The following is an 18,799-nucleotide window of genomic DNA, read 5'->3' on the forward strand; positions in this document are numbered from 1 at the left end:
GCCTGTGGTAGTGACTGACTATCAGAAGAACTGAGCTGGGGTTATGTTACACTCCTGTAGCTCATGTTAACAACACAGCCTGTGGTTAGGACCATCACAAGAACTGAGCTGGGGGTAATGTTACACTCCTACACCTCATGTTAACAACACAGCCTGTGGTAGTGACCATCAGAAGAACTGAGCTGGGGGTAATGTTACACTCCTACACCTCATGTTTACACAGCCTGTGGTAGTGAACATCAGAAGAACTGAGCTGGGGTAATGTTACACTCCTACAGCTCATGTTAGCAACACAGCCTGTGGTAGTGACCAGCAGAAGAACTGAGCTGGGGGTAATGTTACCCTCCTACAGCTCATGTTAACAACACAGCCTGTGGTTGTGACCATCACAAGAACTAAGCTGGGGGTAATGTTACACTCCTACACCTCATGTTAACAACACAGCCTGTGGTAGTGACCATCAGAAGAACTGAGCTGGGGGTAATGTTACACTCCTACACCTCATGTTTACACAGCCTGTGGTAGTGACCATCAGAAGAACTGAGCTGGGGTAATGTTACACTCCTACAGCTCATGTTAGCAACACAGCCTGTGGTAGTGACCATCAGAAGAACTGAGCTGGGGGTAATGTTACCCTCCTACAGCTCATGTTAACAACACAGCCTGTGGTAGTGACCATCAGAAGAACTGAGCTGGGGTTAATGTTATAATCCTGTAGCTGATTTTAACAACACAGCCTGTGGTAGTGACTGACTATCAGAAGAACTGAGCTGGGGTTATGTTACACTCCTGTAGCTCATGTTAACAACACAGCCTGTGGTTAGGACCATCACAAGAACTGAGCTGGGGGTAATGTTACACTCCTACACCTCATGTTAACAACACAGCCTGTGGTAGTGACCATCAGAAGAACTGAGCTGGGGGTAATGTTACACTCCTACACCTCATGTTTACACAGCCTGTGGTAGTGAACATCAGAAGAACTGAGCTGGGGTAATGTTACACTCCTACAGCTCATGTTAGCAACACAGCCTGTGGTAGTGACCAGCAGAAGAACTGAGCTGGGGGTAATGTTACCCTCCTACAGCTCATGTTAACAACACAGCCTGTGGTAGTGACCATCACAAGAACTAAGCTGGGGGTAATGTTACACTCCTACACCTCATGTTAACAACACAGCCTGTGGTAGTGACCATCAGAAGAACTGAGCTGGGGGTAATGTTACACTCCTACACCTCATGTTTACACAGCCTGTGGTAGTGACCATCAGAAGAACTGAGCTGGGGTAATGTTACACTCCTACAGCTCATGTTAGCAACACAGCCTGTGGTAGTGACCATCAGAAGAACTGAGCTGTGGGTAATGTTACCCTCTTACAGCTCATGTTAACAACACAGCCTGTGGTAGTGACCATCACAAGAACTAAGCTGGGGGTAATGTTACACTCATGTAGCTCATGTTAACAACACAGCCTGTTGTAGTGACCATCACAAGAACTGAGCTGGGGTTAATGTTACGCTCCTACAGCTCATGTTAACAACACAGCCTGTGGTAGTGACCATCAGAAGAACTGAGCTGGGGGTAATGTTATACTCCTGTAGCTCATGTTAACAACACAGCCTGTGGTAGTGACTGACCATCAGAAGACCTGAGCTGGGGGTAATGTTACACTCCTACACCTCATGTTAACAACACAGCCTGTGGTAGTGACCATCAGAAGAACTGAGCTGGGGTAATGTTACACTCCTACACCTCATGTTAACAACACAGCCTGTGGTAGTGACCATCACAATAACTGAGCTGGGGGTAATGTTACACTCCTACAGCTCATGTTAACAACACAGCCTGTGGTCGTGACCATCTGAAGAACTGAGCTGGGGGTAACGCTACACTCCTGTAGCTCATGTTAACAACACAGCCTGTCGTATTGACCATCACAAGAACTGAGCCGGGGTTAATGTTACGCTCCTACAGCTCATGTTAACAACACAGCCTGTGGTAGTGACCATCAGAAGAACTGAGCTGGGGTTAATGTTATAGTCCTGTAGCTGATGTTAACAACACAGCCTGTGGTAGTGACTGACCATCACAAGAACTGAGCTGGGGGTAATGTTACACTCCTGTAGCTCATGTTAACAACACAGCCTGTGGTAGTGACCATCAGAAGAACTGAGCTGGGGGTAATGTTACACTCCTACACCTCATGTTAACAACACAGCCTGTGGTAGTGACCATCAGAAGAACTGAGCTGGGGGTAATGTTACACTCCTACACCTCATGTTTACACAGCCTGTGGTAGCTACCATCAGAAGAATTGAGCTGGGGTAATGTTACACTCCTACCGCTCATGTTAACAACACAGCCTGTGGTAGTGACTGACTATCAGAAGAATTGAGCTGGGGGTAATGTTACGCTCCTACAGCTCATGTTAACAACACAGCCTGTGGTACTGACCATCAGAAGAACTGAGCTGGGGGTAATGTTACACTCCTACAGCTCATGTTAGCAACACAGCCTGTGGTGATGACCAGCAGAAGAACTGAGCTGGGGTTAATGTTATGCTCATACAGCTCATGTTAAAAACACAGCCTGTGGTAGTGACCATCAGAAGAACTGAGCTGGGGTTAATGTTATAATCCTGTAGCTGATGTTAACAACACAGCCTGTGGTAGTGACTGACTATCAGAAGAACTGAGCTGGGGTTATGTTACACTCCTGTAGCTCATGTTAACAACACAGCCTGTGGTTAGGACCATCACAAGAACTGAGCTGGGGGTAATGTTACACTCCTACACCTCATGTTAACAACACAGCCTGTGGTAGTGACCATCAGAAGAACTGAGCTAGGGGTAATGTTACACTCCTACACCTCATGTTTACACAGCCTGTGGTAGTGACCATCAGAAGAACTGAGCTGGGGTAATGTTACACTCCTACAGCTCATGTTAGCAACACAGCCTGTGGTAGTGACCAGCAGAGGAACTGAGCTGGGGGTAATGTTACCCTCCTACAGCTCATGTTAACAACACAGCCTGTGGTAGTGACCATCACAAGAACTAAGCTGGGGGTAATGTTACACTCCTGTAGCTCATGTTAACAACACAGCCTGTGGTCGTGACCATCTGAAGAACTGAGCTGGGGGTAACGTTACACTCCTGTAGCTCATGTTAACAACACAGCCTGTCGTATTGACCATCACAAGAACTGAGCCGGGGTTAATGTTACGCTCCTACAGCTCATGTTAACAACACAGCCTGTGGTAGTGACCATCAGAAGAACTGAGCTGGGGTTAATGTTATAGTCCTGTAGCTGATGTTAACAACACAGCCTGTGGTAGTGACTGACCATCACAAGAACTGAGCTGTGGGTAATGTTACACTCCTGTAGCTCATGTTAACAACACAGCCTGTGGTAGTGACCATCAGAAGAACTAAGCTGGGGGTAATGTTACACTCCTACACCTCATGTTAACAACACAGCCTGTGGTAGTGACCATCACAAGAACTGAGCTGGGGGTAATGTTACACTCCTACACCTCATGTTTACACAGCCTGTGGTAGCTACCATCAGAAGAACTGAGCTGTGGTAATGTTACACTCCTACCGCTCATGTTAACAACACAGCCTGTGGTAGTGACTGACTATCAGAAGAACTGAGCTGGGGGTAATGTTACACTCCTACAGCTCATGTTAGCAACACAGCCTGTGGTAGTGACCAGCAGAAGAACTGAGCTGGGGTTAATGTTATGCTCCTACAGCTCATGTTAAAAACACAGCCTGTGGTAGTGACCATCAGAAGAACTGAGCTGGGGTTAATGTTATAGTCCTGTAGCTGATGTTAACAACACAGCCTGTGGTAATGACTGACTATCAGAAGAACTGAGCTGGGGGTAATGTTACACTCCTGTAGCTCATGTTAACAACACAGCCTGTGGTTAGGACCATCACAAGAACTGAGCTGGGGGTAATGTTACAGTCCTACACCTCATGTTAACAACACAGCCTGTGGTAGTGACCATCAGAAGATCTGAGCTGGGGGTAATGTTACACTCCTACACCTCATGTTTACACAGCCTGTGGTAGTGACCATCAGAAGAACTGAGCTGGGGTAATGTTACACTCCTACAGCTCATGTTAGCAACACAGCCTGTGGTAGTGACCAGCAGAAGAACTGAGCTGGGGGTAATGTTACCCTCCTACAGCTCATGTTAAAAACACAGCCTGTGGTAGTGACCATCAGAAGAACTGAGTTGGGGTTAATGTTACGCTCCTACAGCTCATGTTAACAACACAGCCTGTGGTAGTGACCATCAGAAGAACTGAGCTTGGGATAATGTTACGCTCCTACAGCTCATGTTAACAACACAGCCTCTGGTAGTGACCATCACTAGAACTGAGCTGGGGGTAATGTTACACTCCTACAGCTCATGTTAACAACACAGCCTGAGGTAGTGACCATCACAAGAACTAAGCTGGGGGTAATGTTGCACTCCTGTAGCTCATGTTAACAACACAGCCTGTGGTATTGACCATCACAAGAACTGAGCTGGGGTTAATGTTACGCTCCTACAGCTCATGTTAACAAAGCAGCCTGTGGTAGTGACCATCACAAGAACTAAGCTGGGGGTAATGTTACACTCCTGTAGCTCATGTTAACAACACAGCCTGTCGTATTGACCATCACAAGAATTGAGCTGGGGTTAATGTTACGCTCCTACAGCTCTTGTTAACAACACAGCCTGTGGTAGTGACCATCAGAAGAACTGAGCTGGGGTTAATGTTATACTCCTGTAGCTCATGTTAACAACACAGCCTGTGGTAGTGACTGACCATCAGAAGAACTGAGCTGGGGGTAATGTTACACTCCTACACCTCATGTTAACAACACAGCCTGTGGTAGTGACCATCAGAAGAACTGAGCTGGGGTTAATGTTATACTCCTGTAGCTGATGTTAACAACACAGCCTGTGGTAGTGACTGACCATCACAAGAACTGAGCTGGGGGTAATGTTACACTCCTGTAGCTCATGTTAACAACACAGCCTGTGGTAGTGACCATCACAAGAACTGAGCTGGGGGTAATGTTACACTCCTACACCTCATGTTAACAACACAGCCTGTGGTAGTGACCATCACAAGAACTGAGCTGGGGGTAATGTTACACTCCTACAGCTCATGTTAACAACACAGCCTGTGGTAGTGACCATCAGAAGAACTGAGCTGGGGCTAATGTTACACTCCTGTAGCTCATGTTAATAACACAGCCTGTCGTATTGACCATCACAAGAACTGAGCTGGGGTTAATGTTACGCTCCTACAGCTCATGTTAACAACACAGCCTGTGGTAGTGACCATCAGAAGAAATGAGCTGGGGTTAATGTTATACTCCTGTAGCTGATGTTAACAACACAGCCTGTGGTAGTGACTGACCATCACAAGAACTGAGCTGGGGGTAATGTTACACTCCTGTAGCTCATGTTAACAACACAGCCTGTGGTAGTGACCATCACAAGAACTGAGCTGGGGGTAATGTTATACTCCTGTAGCTCATGTTAACAACACAGCCTGTGGTAGTGACCATTAGAAGAACTGAGCTGGGGTAATGTTACACTCCTACACCTCATGTTAACAACACAGCCTGTGGTAGTGACAATCAGAAGAACTGAGCTTGGGATAATGTTACGCTCCTACAGCTCATGTTAACAACACAGCCTGTGGTAGTGACCATCAGAAGAACTGAGCTGGGGTAATGTTACACTCCTACACCTCATGTTAACAACACAGCCTGTGGTAGTGACCATCAGAAGAACTGAGCTTGGGATAATGTTACGCTCCTACAGCTCATGTTAACAACACAGCCTGTGGTAGTGACCATCAGAAGAACTGAGCTGGGGTTAATGTTACACTCCTACACCTCATGTTAACAACACAGCCTGTGGTAGTGACAATCAGAAGAACTGAGCTTGGGATAATGTTACGCTCCTACAGCTCATGTTAACAACACAGCCTGTGGTAGTGACCATCAGAAGAACTGAGCTGGGGTAATGTTACACTCCTACACCTCATGTTAACAACACAGCCTGTGGTAGTGACCATCAGAAGAACTGAGCTTGGGATAATGTTACGCTCCTACAGCTCATGTTAACAACACAGCCTGTGGTAGTGACCATCAGAAGAACTGAGCTGGGGTTAATGTTATAGTCCTGTAGCTGATGTTAACAACACAGCCTGTGGTAGTGACTGACCATCACAAGAACTGAGCTGGGGGTAATGTTACACTCCTGTAGCTCATGTTAACAACACAGCCTGTGGTAGTGACCATCAGAAGAACTGAGCTGGGGGTAATGTTACACTCCTACACCTCATGTTAACAACACAGCCTGTGGTAGTGACCATCAGAAGAACTGAGCTGGGGGTAATGTTACACTCCTACACCTCATGTTTACACAGCCTGTGGTAGCTACCATCAGAAGAATTGAGCTGGGGTAATGTTACACTCCTACCGCTCATGTTAACAACAAAGCCTGTGGTAGTGACTGACTATCAGAAGAACTGAGCTGGGGGTAATGTTACGCTCCTACAGCTCATGTTAACAACACAGCCTGTGGTACTGACCATCAGAAGAACTGAGCTGGGGGTAATGTTACACTCATACAGCTCATGTTAGCAACACAGCCTGTGGTAGTGACCAGCAGAAGAACTGAGCTGGGGTTAATGTTATGCTCCTACAGCTCATGTTAAAAACACAGCCTGTGGTAGTGACCATCAGAAGAACTGAGCTGGGGTTAATGTTATAATCCTGTAGCTGATGTTAACAACACAGCCTGTGGTAGTGACTGACTATCAGAAGAACTGAGCTGGGGTTATGTTACACTCCTGTAGCTCATGTTAACAACACAGCCTGTGGTTAGGACCATCAGAAGAACTGAGCTGGGGGTAATGTTACACTCCTACACCTCATCTTAACAACACAGCCTGTGGTAGTGACCATCAGAAGAACTGAGCTGGGGGTAATGTTACACTCCTACACCTCATGTTTACACAGCCTGTGGTAGTGACCATCAGAAGAACTGAGCTGGGGTAATGTTACACTCCTACAGCTCATGTTAGCAACACAGCCTGTGGTAGTGACCAGCAGAAGAACTGAGCTGGGGGTAATGTTACCCTCCTACAGCTCATGTTAACAACACAGCCTGTGGTAGTGACCATCACAAGAACTAAGCTGGGGGTAATGTTACACTCCTGTAGCTCATGTTAACAACACAGCCTGTGGTAGTGACCATCACAAGAACTGAGCTGGGGTTAATGTTACGCTCCTACCGCTCATGTTAACAACACAGCCTGTGGTTAGGACCATCACAAGAACTGAGCTGGGGGTAATGTTACACTCCTACACCTCATGTTAACAACACAGCCTGTGGTAGTGACCATCAGAAGAACTGAGCTGGGGGTAATGTTACACTCCTACACCTCATGCTTACACAGCCTGTGGTAGTGACCATCAGAAGAACTGAGCTGGGGTAATGTTACACTCCTACAGCTCATGTTAGCAACACAGCCTGTGGTAGTGACCATCAGAAGAACTGAGCTGGGGGTAATGTTACCCTCCTACAGCTCATGTTAACAACACAGCCTGTGGTAGTGACCATCACAAGAACTAAGCTGGGGGTAATGTTACACTCCTGTAGCTCATGTTAACAACACAGCCTGTGGTAGTGACCATCACAAGAACTGAGCTGGGGTTAATGTTACGCTCCTACAGCTCATGTTAACAACACAGCCTGTGGTAGTGACCATCAGAAGAACTGAGCTGGGGGTAATGTTATACTCCTGTAGCTCATGTTAACAACACAGCCTGTGGTAGTGACTGACCATCAGAAGAACTGAGCTGGGGGTAATGTTACACTCCTACACCTCATGTTAACAACACAGCCTGTGGTAGTGACCATCAGAAGAACTGAGCTGGGGTAATGTTACACTCCTACACCTCATGTTAACAACACAGCCTGTGGTAGTGACCATCACAATAACTGAGCTGGGGGTAATGTTACACTCCTACAGCTCATGTTAACAACACAGCCTGTGGTCGTGACCATCTGAAGAACTGAGCTGGGGGTAACGCTACACTCCTGTAGCTCATGTTAACAACACAGCCTGTCGTATTGACCATCACAAGAACTGAGCCGGGGTTAATGTTACGCTCCTACAGCTCATGTTTACAACACAGCCTGTGGTAGTGACCATCAGAAGAACTGAGCTGGGGTTAATGTTATAGTCCTGTAGCTGATGTTAACAACACAGCCTGTGGTAGTGACTGACCATCACAAGAACTGAGCTGGAGGTAATGTTACACTCCTGTAGCTCATGTTAACAACACAGCCTGTGGTAGTGACCATCAGAAGAACTGAGCTGGGGGTAATGTTACACTCCTACACCTCATGTTAACAACACAGCCTGTGGTAGTGACCATCAGAAGAACTGAGCTGGGGGTAATGTTACACTCCTACACCTCATGTTTACACAGCCTGTGGTAGCTACCATCAGAAGAATTGAGCTGGGGTAATGTTACACTCCTACAGCTCATGTTTACACAGCCTGTGGTAGTGACCATCAGAAGAACTGAGCTGGGGTAATGTTACACTCCTACAGCTCATGTTAGCAACACAGCCTGTGGTAGTGACCATCAGAAGAACTGAGCTGGGGGTAATGTTACCCTCCTACAGCTCATGTTAACAACACAGCCTGTGGTAGTGACCATCACAAGAACTAAGCTGGGGGTAATGTTACACTCCTGTAGCTCATGTTAACAACACAGCCTGTGGTAGTGACCATCAGAAGAACTGAGCTGGGGGTAATGTTACACTCCTACACCTCATGTTAACAACACAGCCTGTGGTAGTGACCATCAGAAGAACTGAGCTGGGGGTAATGTTACACTCCTACACCTCATGTTTACACAGCCTGTGGTAGCTACCATCAGAAGAATTGAGCTGGGGTAATGTTACACTCCTACCGCTCATGTTAACAACACAGCCTGTGGTAGTGACTGACTATCAGAAGAACAAAGCTGGGGGTAATGTTACGCTCCTACAGCTCATGTTAACAACACAGCCTGTGGTACTGACCATCAGAAGAACTGAGCTGGGGGTAATGTTACACCCCTACAGCTCATGTTAACAACACAGCCTGTGGTAGTGACCATCACAAGAACTAAGCTGGGGTAATGTTACACTCCTACACCTCATGTTAACAACACAGCCTGTGGTAGTGACTGACCATCAGAAGAACTGAGCTGGGGGTAATGTTACACTCCTACACCTCATGTTAACAACACAGCCTGTGGTAGTGACCATCAGAAGAACTGAGCTGGGGTAATGTTACACTCCTACACCTCATGTTAACAACACAGCCTGTGGTAGTGACCATCACAATAACTGAGCTGGGGGTAATGTTACACTCCTACAGCTCATGTTAACAACACAGCCTGTGGTCGTGACCATCTGAAGAACTGAGCTGGGGGTAATGCTACACTCCTGTAGCTCATGTTAACAACACAGCCTGTCGTATTGACCATCACAAGAACTGAGCCGGGGTTAATGTTACGCTCCTACAGCTCATGTTAACAACACAGCCTGTGGTAGTGAACATCAGAAGAATGAGCTGGGGTTAATGTTATAGTCCTGTAGCTGATGTTAACAACACAGCCTGTGGTAGTGACTGACCATCACAAGAACTGAGCTGGGGGTAATGTTACACTCCTGTAGCTCACGTTAACAACACAGCCTGTGGTAGTGACCATCAGAAGAACTGAGCTGGGGGTAATGTTACACTCCTACACCTCATGTTAACAACACAGCCTGTGGTAGTGACCATCAGAAGAACTGAGCTGGGGGTAATGTTACACTCCTACACCTCATGTTTACACAGCCTGTGGTAGCTACCATCAGAAGAATTGAGCTGGGGTAATGTTACACTCCTACCGCTCATGTTAACAACACAGCCTGTGGTAGTGACTGACTATCAGAAGAACTGAGCTGGGGGTAATGTTACGCTCCTACAGCTCATGTTAACAACACAGCCTGTGGTACTGACCATCAGAAGAACTGAGCTGGGGGTAATGTTACACCCCTACAGCTCATGTTAGCAGCACAGCCTGTGGTAGTGACCAGCAGAAGAACTGAGCTGGGGTTAATGTTATGCTCATACAGCTCATGTTAAAAACACAGCCTGTGGTAGTGACCATCAGAAGAACTGAGCTGGGGTTAATGTTATAATCCTGTAGCTGATGTTAACAACACAGCCTGTGGTAGTGACTGACTGTCAGAAGAACTGAGCTGGGGTTATGTTACACTCCTGTAGCTCATGTTAACAACACAGCCTGTGGTTAGGACCATCACAAGAACTGAGCTGGGGGTAATGTTACACTCCTACACCTCATGTTAACAACACAGCCTGTGGTAGTGACCATCAGAAGAACTGAGCTGGGGGTAATGTTACACTCCTACACCTCATGTTTACACAGCCTGTGGTAGTGACCATCAGAAGAACTGAGCTGGGGTAATGTTACACTCATACAGCTCATGTTAGCAACACAGCCTGTGGTAGTGACCAGCAGAAGAACTGAGCTGGGGGTAATGTTACCCTCCTACAGCTCATGTTAACAACACAGCCTGTGGTAGTGACCATCACAAGAACTAAGCTGGGGGTAATGTTACACTCCTGTAGCTCATGTTAACAACACAGCCTGTGGTCGTGACCATCTGAAGAACTGAGCTGGGGGTAACGTTACACTCCTGTAGCTCATGTTAACAACACAGCCTGTCGTATTGACCATCACAAGAACTGAGCCGGGGTTAATGTTACGCTCCTACAGCTCATGTTAAAAACACAGCCTGTGGTAGTGACCATCAGAAGAACTGAGCTGGGGTTAATGTTATAGTCCTGTAGCTGATGTTAACAACACAGCCTGTGGTAGTGACTGACTATCAGAAGAACTGAGCTGGGGGTAATGTTACACTCCTGTAGCTCATGTTAACAACACAGCCTGTGGTTAGGACCATCACAAGAACTGAGCTGGGGGTAATGTTACAGTCGTACACCTCATGTTAACAACACAGCCTGTGGTAGTGACCATCAGAAGATCTGAGCTGGGGGTAATGTTACACTCCTACACCTCATGTTTACACAGCCTGTGGTAGTGACCATCAGAAGAACTGAGCTGGGGTAATGTTACACTCCTACCGCTCATGTTAACAACACAGCCTGTGGTAGTGACTGACTATCAGAAGAACTGAGCTGGGGGTAATGTTACACTCCTACAGCTCATGTTAGCAACACAGCCTGTGGTAGTGACCAGCAGAAGAACTGAGCTGGGGTTAATGTTATAGTCCTGTAGCTGATGTTAACAACACAGCCTGTGGTAGTGACTGACTATCAGAAGAACTGAGCTGGGGGTAATGTTACACTCCTGTAGCTCATGTTAACAACACAGCCTGTGGTAGTGACCATCACAAGAACTGAGCTGGGGGTAATGTTACACTCCTGTAGCTCATGTTAACAACACAGCCTGTGGTAGTGACCATTAGAAGAACTGAGCTGGGGTAATGTTACACTCCTACACCTCATGTTAACAACACAGCCTGTGGTAGTGACCATCAGAAGAACTGAGCTTGGGATAATGTTACGCTCCTACAGCTCATGTTAACAACACAGCCTCTGGTAGTGACCATCACAAGAACTGAGCTGGGGGTAATGTTACACTCCTACAGCTCATGTTAACAACACAGCCTTTGGTAGTGACCATCACAAGAACTAAGCTGGGGGTAATGTTACACTCCTGTAGCTCATGTTAACAACACAGCCTGTGGTAGTGACCATCAGAAGAACTGAGCTGGGGTTAATATTACGCTCCTACAGCTCATGTTAACAACACAGCCTGTGGTAGTGACCATCACAAGAACTAAGCTGGGGGTAATGTTACACTCCTGTAGCTCATGTTAACCACACAGCCTGTCGTATTGACCATCACAAGAACTGAGCTGGGGTTAATGTTACGCTCCTACAGCTCATGTTAACAACACAGCCTGTGGTAGTGACCATCAGAAGAACTGAGCTGGGGTTAATGTTATACTCCTGTAGCTCATGTTAACAACACAGCCTGTGGTAGTGACTGACCATCAGAAGAACTGAGCTGGGGGTAATGTTACACTCCTACACCTCATGTTAACAACACAGCCTGTGGTAGTGACCATCAGAAGAACTGAGCTGGGGTTAATGTTATACTCCTGTAGCTGATGTTAACAACACAGCCTGTGTGTAGTGACTGACCATCACAAGAACTGAGCTGGGGGTAATGTTACACTCCTGTAGCTCATGTTAACAACACAGCCTGTGGTATTGACCATCACAAGAACTGAGCTGGGGGTAATGTTACACTCCTACACCTCATGTTAACAACACAGCCTGTGGTAGTGACCATCAGAAGAACTGAGCTGGGGGTAATGTTACACTCCTACAGCTCATGTTAACAACACAGCCTGTGGTAGTGACCATCAGAAGAACTGAGCTGGGGGTAATGTTACACTCCTGTAGCTCATGTTAATAACACAGCCTGTCGTATTGACCATCACAAGAACTGAGCTGGGGTTAATGTTACGCTCCTACAGCTCATGTTAACAACACAGCCTGTGGTAGTGACCATCAGAAGAACTGAGCTGGGGTTAATGTTATACTCCTGTAGCTGATGTTAACAACACAGCCTGTGGTAGTGACTGACCATCACAAGAACTGAGCTGGGGGTAATGTTACACTCCTGTAGCTCATGTTAACAACACAGCCTGTGGTAGTGACCATCACAAGAACTAAGCTGGGGTTAATGTTACGCTCCTACAGCTCATGTTAACAACACAGCCTGTGGTAGTGACCATCACAAGAACTAAGCTGGGGGTAATGTTACACTCCTGTAGCTCATGTTAACAACACAGCCTGTCGTATTGACCATCACAAGAACTGAGCTGGGGTTAATGTTACGCTCCTACAGCTCATGTTAACAACACAGCCTGTGGTAGTGACCATCAGAAGAACTGAGCTGGGGTTAATGTTATACTCCTGTAGCTCATGTTAACAACACAGCCTGTGGTAGTGACTGACCATCAGAAGAACTGAGCTGGGGGTAATGTTACACTCCTACACCTCATGTTAACAACACAGCCTGTGGTAGTGACCATCACAAGAACTGAGCTGGGGTTAATGTTATACTCCTGTAGCTCATGTTAACAAAACAGCCTGTGGTAGTGACCATCAGAAGAACTGAGCTGGGGGTAATGTTACGCTCCTGTAGCTCATGATAACAACACAGCCTGTGGTAGTGAACATCACAAGAACTGAGCTGGGGGTAATGTTACACTCCTACACCTCATGTTTACACAGCCTGTGGTAGTGACCATCAGAAGAACTGAGCTGGGGTAATGTTACACTCCTACAGCTCATGTTAGCAACACAGCCTGTGGTAGTGACCAGCAGAAGAACTGAGCTGGGGGTAATGTTACCCTCCTACAGCTCATGTTAAAAACACAGCCTGTGGTAGTGACCATCAGAAGAACTGAGTTGGGGTTAATGTTACGCTCCTACAGCTCATGTTAACAACACAGCCTGTGGTAGTGACCATCACAAGAACTGAGCTGGGGTTAATGTTACACTCCTACACCTCATGTTAACAACACAGCCTGTGGTAGTGACCATCAGAAGAACTGAGCTTGGGATAATGTTAAGCTCCTACAGCTCATGTTAACAACACAGCCTCTGGTAGTGACCATCACAAGAACTGAGCTGGGGGTAATGTTACACTCCTACAGCTCATGTTAACAACACAGCCTGTGGTAGTGACCATCACAAGAACTAAGCTGGGGGTAATGTTAAACTCCTGTAGCTCATGTTAACAACACAGCCTGTGGTAGTGACCATCAGAAGAACTGAGCTGGGGTTAATGTTACGCTCCTACAGCTCATGTTAACAACACAGCCTGTGGTAGTGACCATCACAAGAACTAAGCTGGGGGTAATGTTACACTCCTGTAGCTCATGTTAACAACACAGCCTGTCGTATTGACCATCACAAGAACTGAGCTGGGGTTAATGTTACGCTCCTACAGCTCATGTTAACAACACAGCCTGTGGTAGTGACCATCAGAAGAACTGAGCTGGGGTTAATGTTATACTCCTGTAGCTCATATTAACAACACAGCCTGTGGTAGTGACTGACCATCAGAAGAACTGAGCTGGGGGTAATGTTACACTCCTACACCTCATGTTAACAACACAGCCTGTGGTAGTGACCATCAGAAGAACTGAGCTGGGGTTAATGTTATACTCCTGTAGCTGATGTTAACAACACAGCCTGTGGTAGTGACTGACCATCACAAGAACTGAGCTGGGGGTAATGTTACACTCCTGTAGCTCATGTTAACAACACAGCCTGTGGTAGTGACCATCACAAGAACTGAGCTGGGGGTAATGTTACACTCCTACACCTCATGTTAAAAACACAGCCTGTGGTAGTGACCATCAGAAGAACTGAGCTGGGGGTAATGTTACACTCCTACACCTCATGTTTACACAGCCTGTGGTAGTGACCATCAGAAGAACTGAGCTGGGGTAATGTTACACTCCTACAGCTCATGTTAGCAACACAGCCTGTGGTAGTGACCATCACAAAAACTGAGCTGGGGTTAATGTTATACTCCTGTAGCTGATGTTAATAACACAGCCTGTCGTATTGACCATCACAAGAACTGAGCTGGGGTTAATGTTACGCTCCTACAGCTCATGTTAACAACACAGCCTGTGGTAGTGACCATCAGAAGAACTGAGCTGGGGTTAATGTTATACTCCTGTAGCTGATGTTAACAACACAGCCTGTGGTAGTGACTGACCATCACAAGAACTGAGCTGGGGGTAATGTTACACTCCTGTAGCTCATGTTAACAACACAGCCTGTGGTAGTGACCATCACAAGAACTGAGCTGGGGTTAATGTTACGCTCCTACAGCTCATGTTAACAACACAGCCTGTGGTAGTGACCATCACAAGAACTAAGCTGGGGGTAATGTTACACTCCTGTAGCTCATGTTAACAACACAGCCTGTCGTATTGACCATCACAAGAACTGAGCTGGGGTTAATGTTACGCTCCTACAGCTCATGTTAACAACACAGCCTGTGGTAGTGACCATCAGAAGAACTGAGCTGGGGTTAATGTTGTACTCCTGTAGCTCATGTTAACAACACAGCCTGTGGTAGTGACTGACCATCAGAAGAACTGAGCTGGGGGTAATGTTACACTCCTACACCTCATGTTAACAACACAGCCTGTGGTAGTGACCATCAGAAGAACTGAGCTGGGGTTAATGTTATACTCCTGTAGCTGATGTTAACAACACAGCCTGTGGTAGTGACTGACCATCACAAGAACTGAGCTGGGGGTAATGTTACACTCCTGTAGCTCATGTTAACAAAACAGCCTGTGGTAGTGACCATCAGAAGAACTGAGCTGGGGGTAATGTTACGCTCCTGTAGCTCATGATAACAACACAGCCTGTGGTAGTGACCATCACAAGAACTGAGCTGGGGGTAATGTTACACTCCTACAGCACATGTTAACAACACATTCTGTGGTAGTGACCATCACAAGAACTGAGCTGGGGGTAATGTTACACTCCTACAGCTCATGTTAACAACACAGCCTGTGGTAGTGACCATCACAAGAACTAAGCTGGGGGTAATGTTACACTCCTGTAGCCCATGTTAACAACACAGCCTGTCGTATTGACCATCACAAGAACTGAGCTGGGGTTAATGTTACACTCCTGTAGCTCATGTTAACAACACAGCCTGTGGTAGTGAAGATTAGACGAACTGAGCTGGGGTTAATGTTATACTCCTGTAGCTGATGTTAACAACACAGCCTGTGGTAGTGACTGACCATCACAAGAACTGAGCTGGGGGTAATGTTACACTCCTGTAGCTCATGTTAATAACACAGCCTGTCATATTGACCATCACAAAAACTGAGCTGGGGTTAATGTTACGCTCCTACAGCTCATGTTAACAACACAGCCTGTGGTAGTGACCATCAGAAGAACTGAGCTGGGGTTAATGTTATACTCCTGTAGCTGATGTTAACAACACAGCCTGTGGTAGTGACTGACCATCACAAGAACTGAGCTGGGGGTAATGTTACACTCCTGTAGCTCATGTTAACAACACAGCCTGTGGTAGTGACCATCACAAGAACTGAGCTGGGGGTAATGTTACACTCCTGTAGCTCATGTTAACAACACAGCCTGTGGTAGTGACCATTAGAAGAACTGAGCTGGGGTAATGTTACACTCCTACACCTCATGTTAACAACACAGCCTGTGGTAGTGACCATCAGAGGAACTGAGCTTGGGATAATGTTACGCTCCTACAGCTCATGTTAACAACACAGCCTCTGGTAGTGACCATCACAAGAACTGAGCTGGGGGTAATGTTATACTCCTGTAGCTGATGTTAACAACACAGCCTGTGGTAGTGACTGACCATCACAAGAACTGAGCTGGGGGTAATGTTACACTCCTGTAGCTCATGTTAACAACACAGCCTGTGGTAGTGACCATCACAAGTACTGAGCTGGGGGTAATGTTACACTCCTGTAGCTCATGTTAACAACACAGCCTGTGGTAGTGACCATTAGAAGAACTGAGCTGGGGTAATGTTACACTCCTACACCTCATGTTAACAACACAGCCTGTGGTAGTGACCATCAGAAGAACTGAGCTTGGGATAATGTTACGCTCCTACAGCTCATGTTAACAACACAGCCTGTGGTAGTGACCATCACAAGAACTAAGCTGGGGGTAATGTTACACTCCTGTAGCTCATGTTAACAACACAGCCTGTGGTAGTGACCATCAGAAGAACTGAGCTGGGGTTAATGTTACGCTCCTACAGCTCATGTTAACAACACAGCCTGTGGTAGTGACCATCACAAGAACTAAGCTGGGGGTAATGTTACACTCCTGTAGCTCATGTTAACAACACAGCCTGTCGTATTGACCATCACAAGAACTGAGCTGGGGTTAATGTTACGCTCCTACAGCTCATGTTAACAACACAGCCTGTGGTAGTGACCATCAGAAGAACTGAGCTGGGGTTAATGTTATACTCCTGTAGCTCATGTTAACAACACAGCCTGTGGTAGTGACTGACCATCAGAAGAACTGAGCTGGGGGTAATGTTACACTCCTACACCTCATGTTAACAACACAGCCTGTGGTAGTGACCATCAGAAGAACTGAGCTGGGGTTAATGTTATACTCCTGTAGCTCATGTTAACAACACAGCCTGTGGTAGTGACTGACCATCAGAAGAACTGAGCTGGGGGTAATGTTACACTCCTACACCTCATGTTAACAACACAGCCTGTGGTAGTGACCATCAGAAGAACTGAGCTGGGGTTAATGTTATACTCCTGTAGCTGATGTTAACAACACAGCCTGTGTGTAGTGACTGACCATCACAAGAACTGAGCTGGGGGTAATGTTACACTCCTGTAGCTCATGTTAACAACACAGCCTGTGGTAGTGACTGACCATCAGTAGAACTGAGCTTGGGATAATGTTACGCTCCTACAGCTCATGTTAACAACACAGCCTGTGGTAGTGACCATCACAAGAACTGAGCTGGGGGTAATGTTACACTCCTACAGCTCATGTTAACAACACAGCCTGTGGTAGTGACTGACTATCAGAAGAACTGAGCTGGGGGTAATGTTACGCTCCTACAGCTCATGTGAACAACACAGCCTGTGGTAGTGACTGACTATCAGAAGAACTGACCTGGGGGTAATGTTACACTCCTACAGCTCATGTTAACAACACAGCCTGTGGTAGTGACCAGCAGAAGAACTGAGCTGGGGGTAATGTTACCCTCCTACAGCTCATGTTAAAAACACAGCCTGTGGTAGTGACCATCAGAAGAACTGAGCTGGGGTTAATGTTACGCTCCTACAGCTCATGTTAACAACACAGCCTGTGGTAGTGACCATCAGAAGAACTGAGCTGGGGTTAATGTTATACTGCTGTAGCTCATGTTAACAACACAGCCTGTGGTAGTGACCATCAGAAGAACTGAGCTGGGGTAATGTTACACTCCTACACCTCATGTTAACAACGCAGCCTGTGGTAGTGACCATCAGAAGAACTGAGCTGGGGGTAATGTTACACTCCTGTAGCTCATGTTAACAACACAGTCTGTGGTAGTGACCATCAGAAGAACTGAGCTGGGGGTAATGTTACACTCCTATACCTCATGTTAACAACACAGCCTGTGGTAGTGACCATCAGAAGAACTGAGCTTGGGATAATGTTACGCTCCTACAGCTCATGTTAACAACACAGCCTGTGGTAGTGACCATCACAAGAACTGAGCTGGGGGTAATGTTACACTCCTACAGCTCATGTTAACAACACAGCCTGTGGTAGTGACCATCACAAGAACTAAGCTGGGGGTAATGTTACACTCCTGTAGCTCATGTTAACAACACAGCCTGTCGTATTGACCATCACAAGAACTGAGCTGGGGTTAATGTTACGTTCCTACAGCTCATGTTAACAACACAGCCTGTGGTAGTGACCATCAGAAGAACTGAGCTGGGGGTAATGTTATACTCCTGTAGCTCATGTTAACAACACAGCCTGTGGTAGTGACTGACCATCAGAAGAACTGAGCTGGGGGTAATGTTACACTCCTGTAGCTCACGTTA

Source organism: Lampris incognitus, chromosome 2 (genome assembly GCF_029633865.1).
Source record: "Lampris incognitus isolate fLamInc1 chromosome 2, fLamInc1.hap2, whole genome shotgun sequence".
NCBI classification, from domain to species: Eukaryota; Metazoa; Chordata; class Actinopteri; order Lampriformes; family Lampridae; genus Lampris; species Lampris incognitus.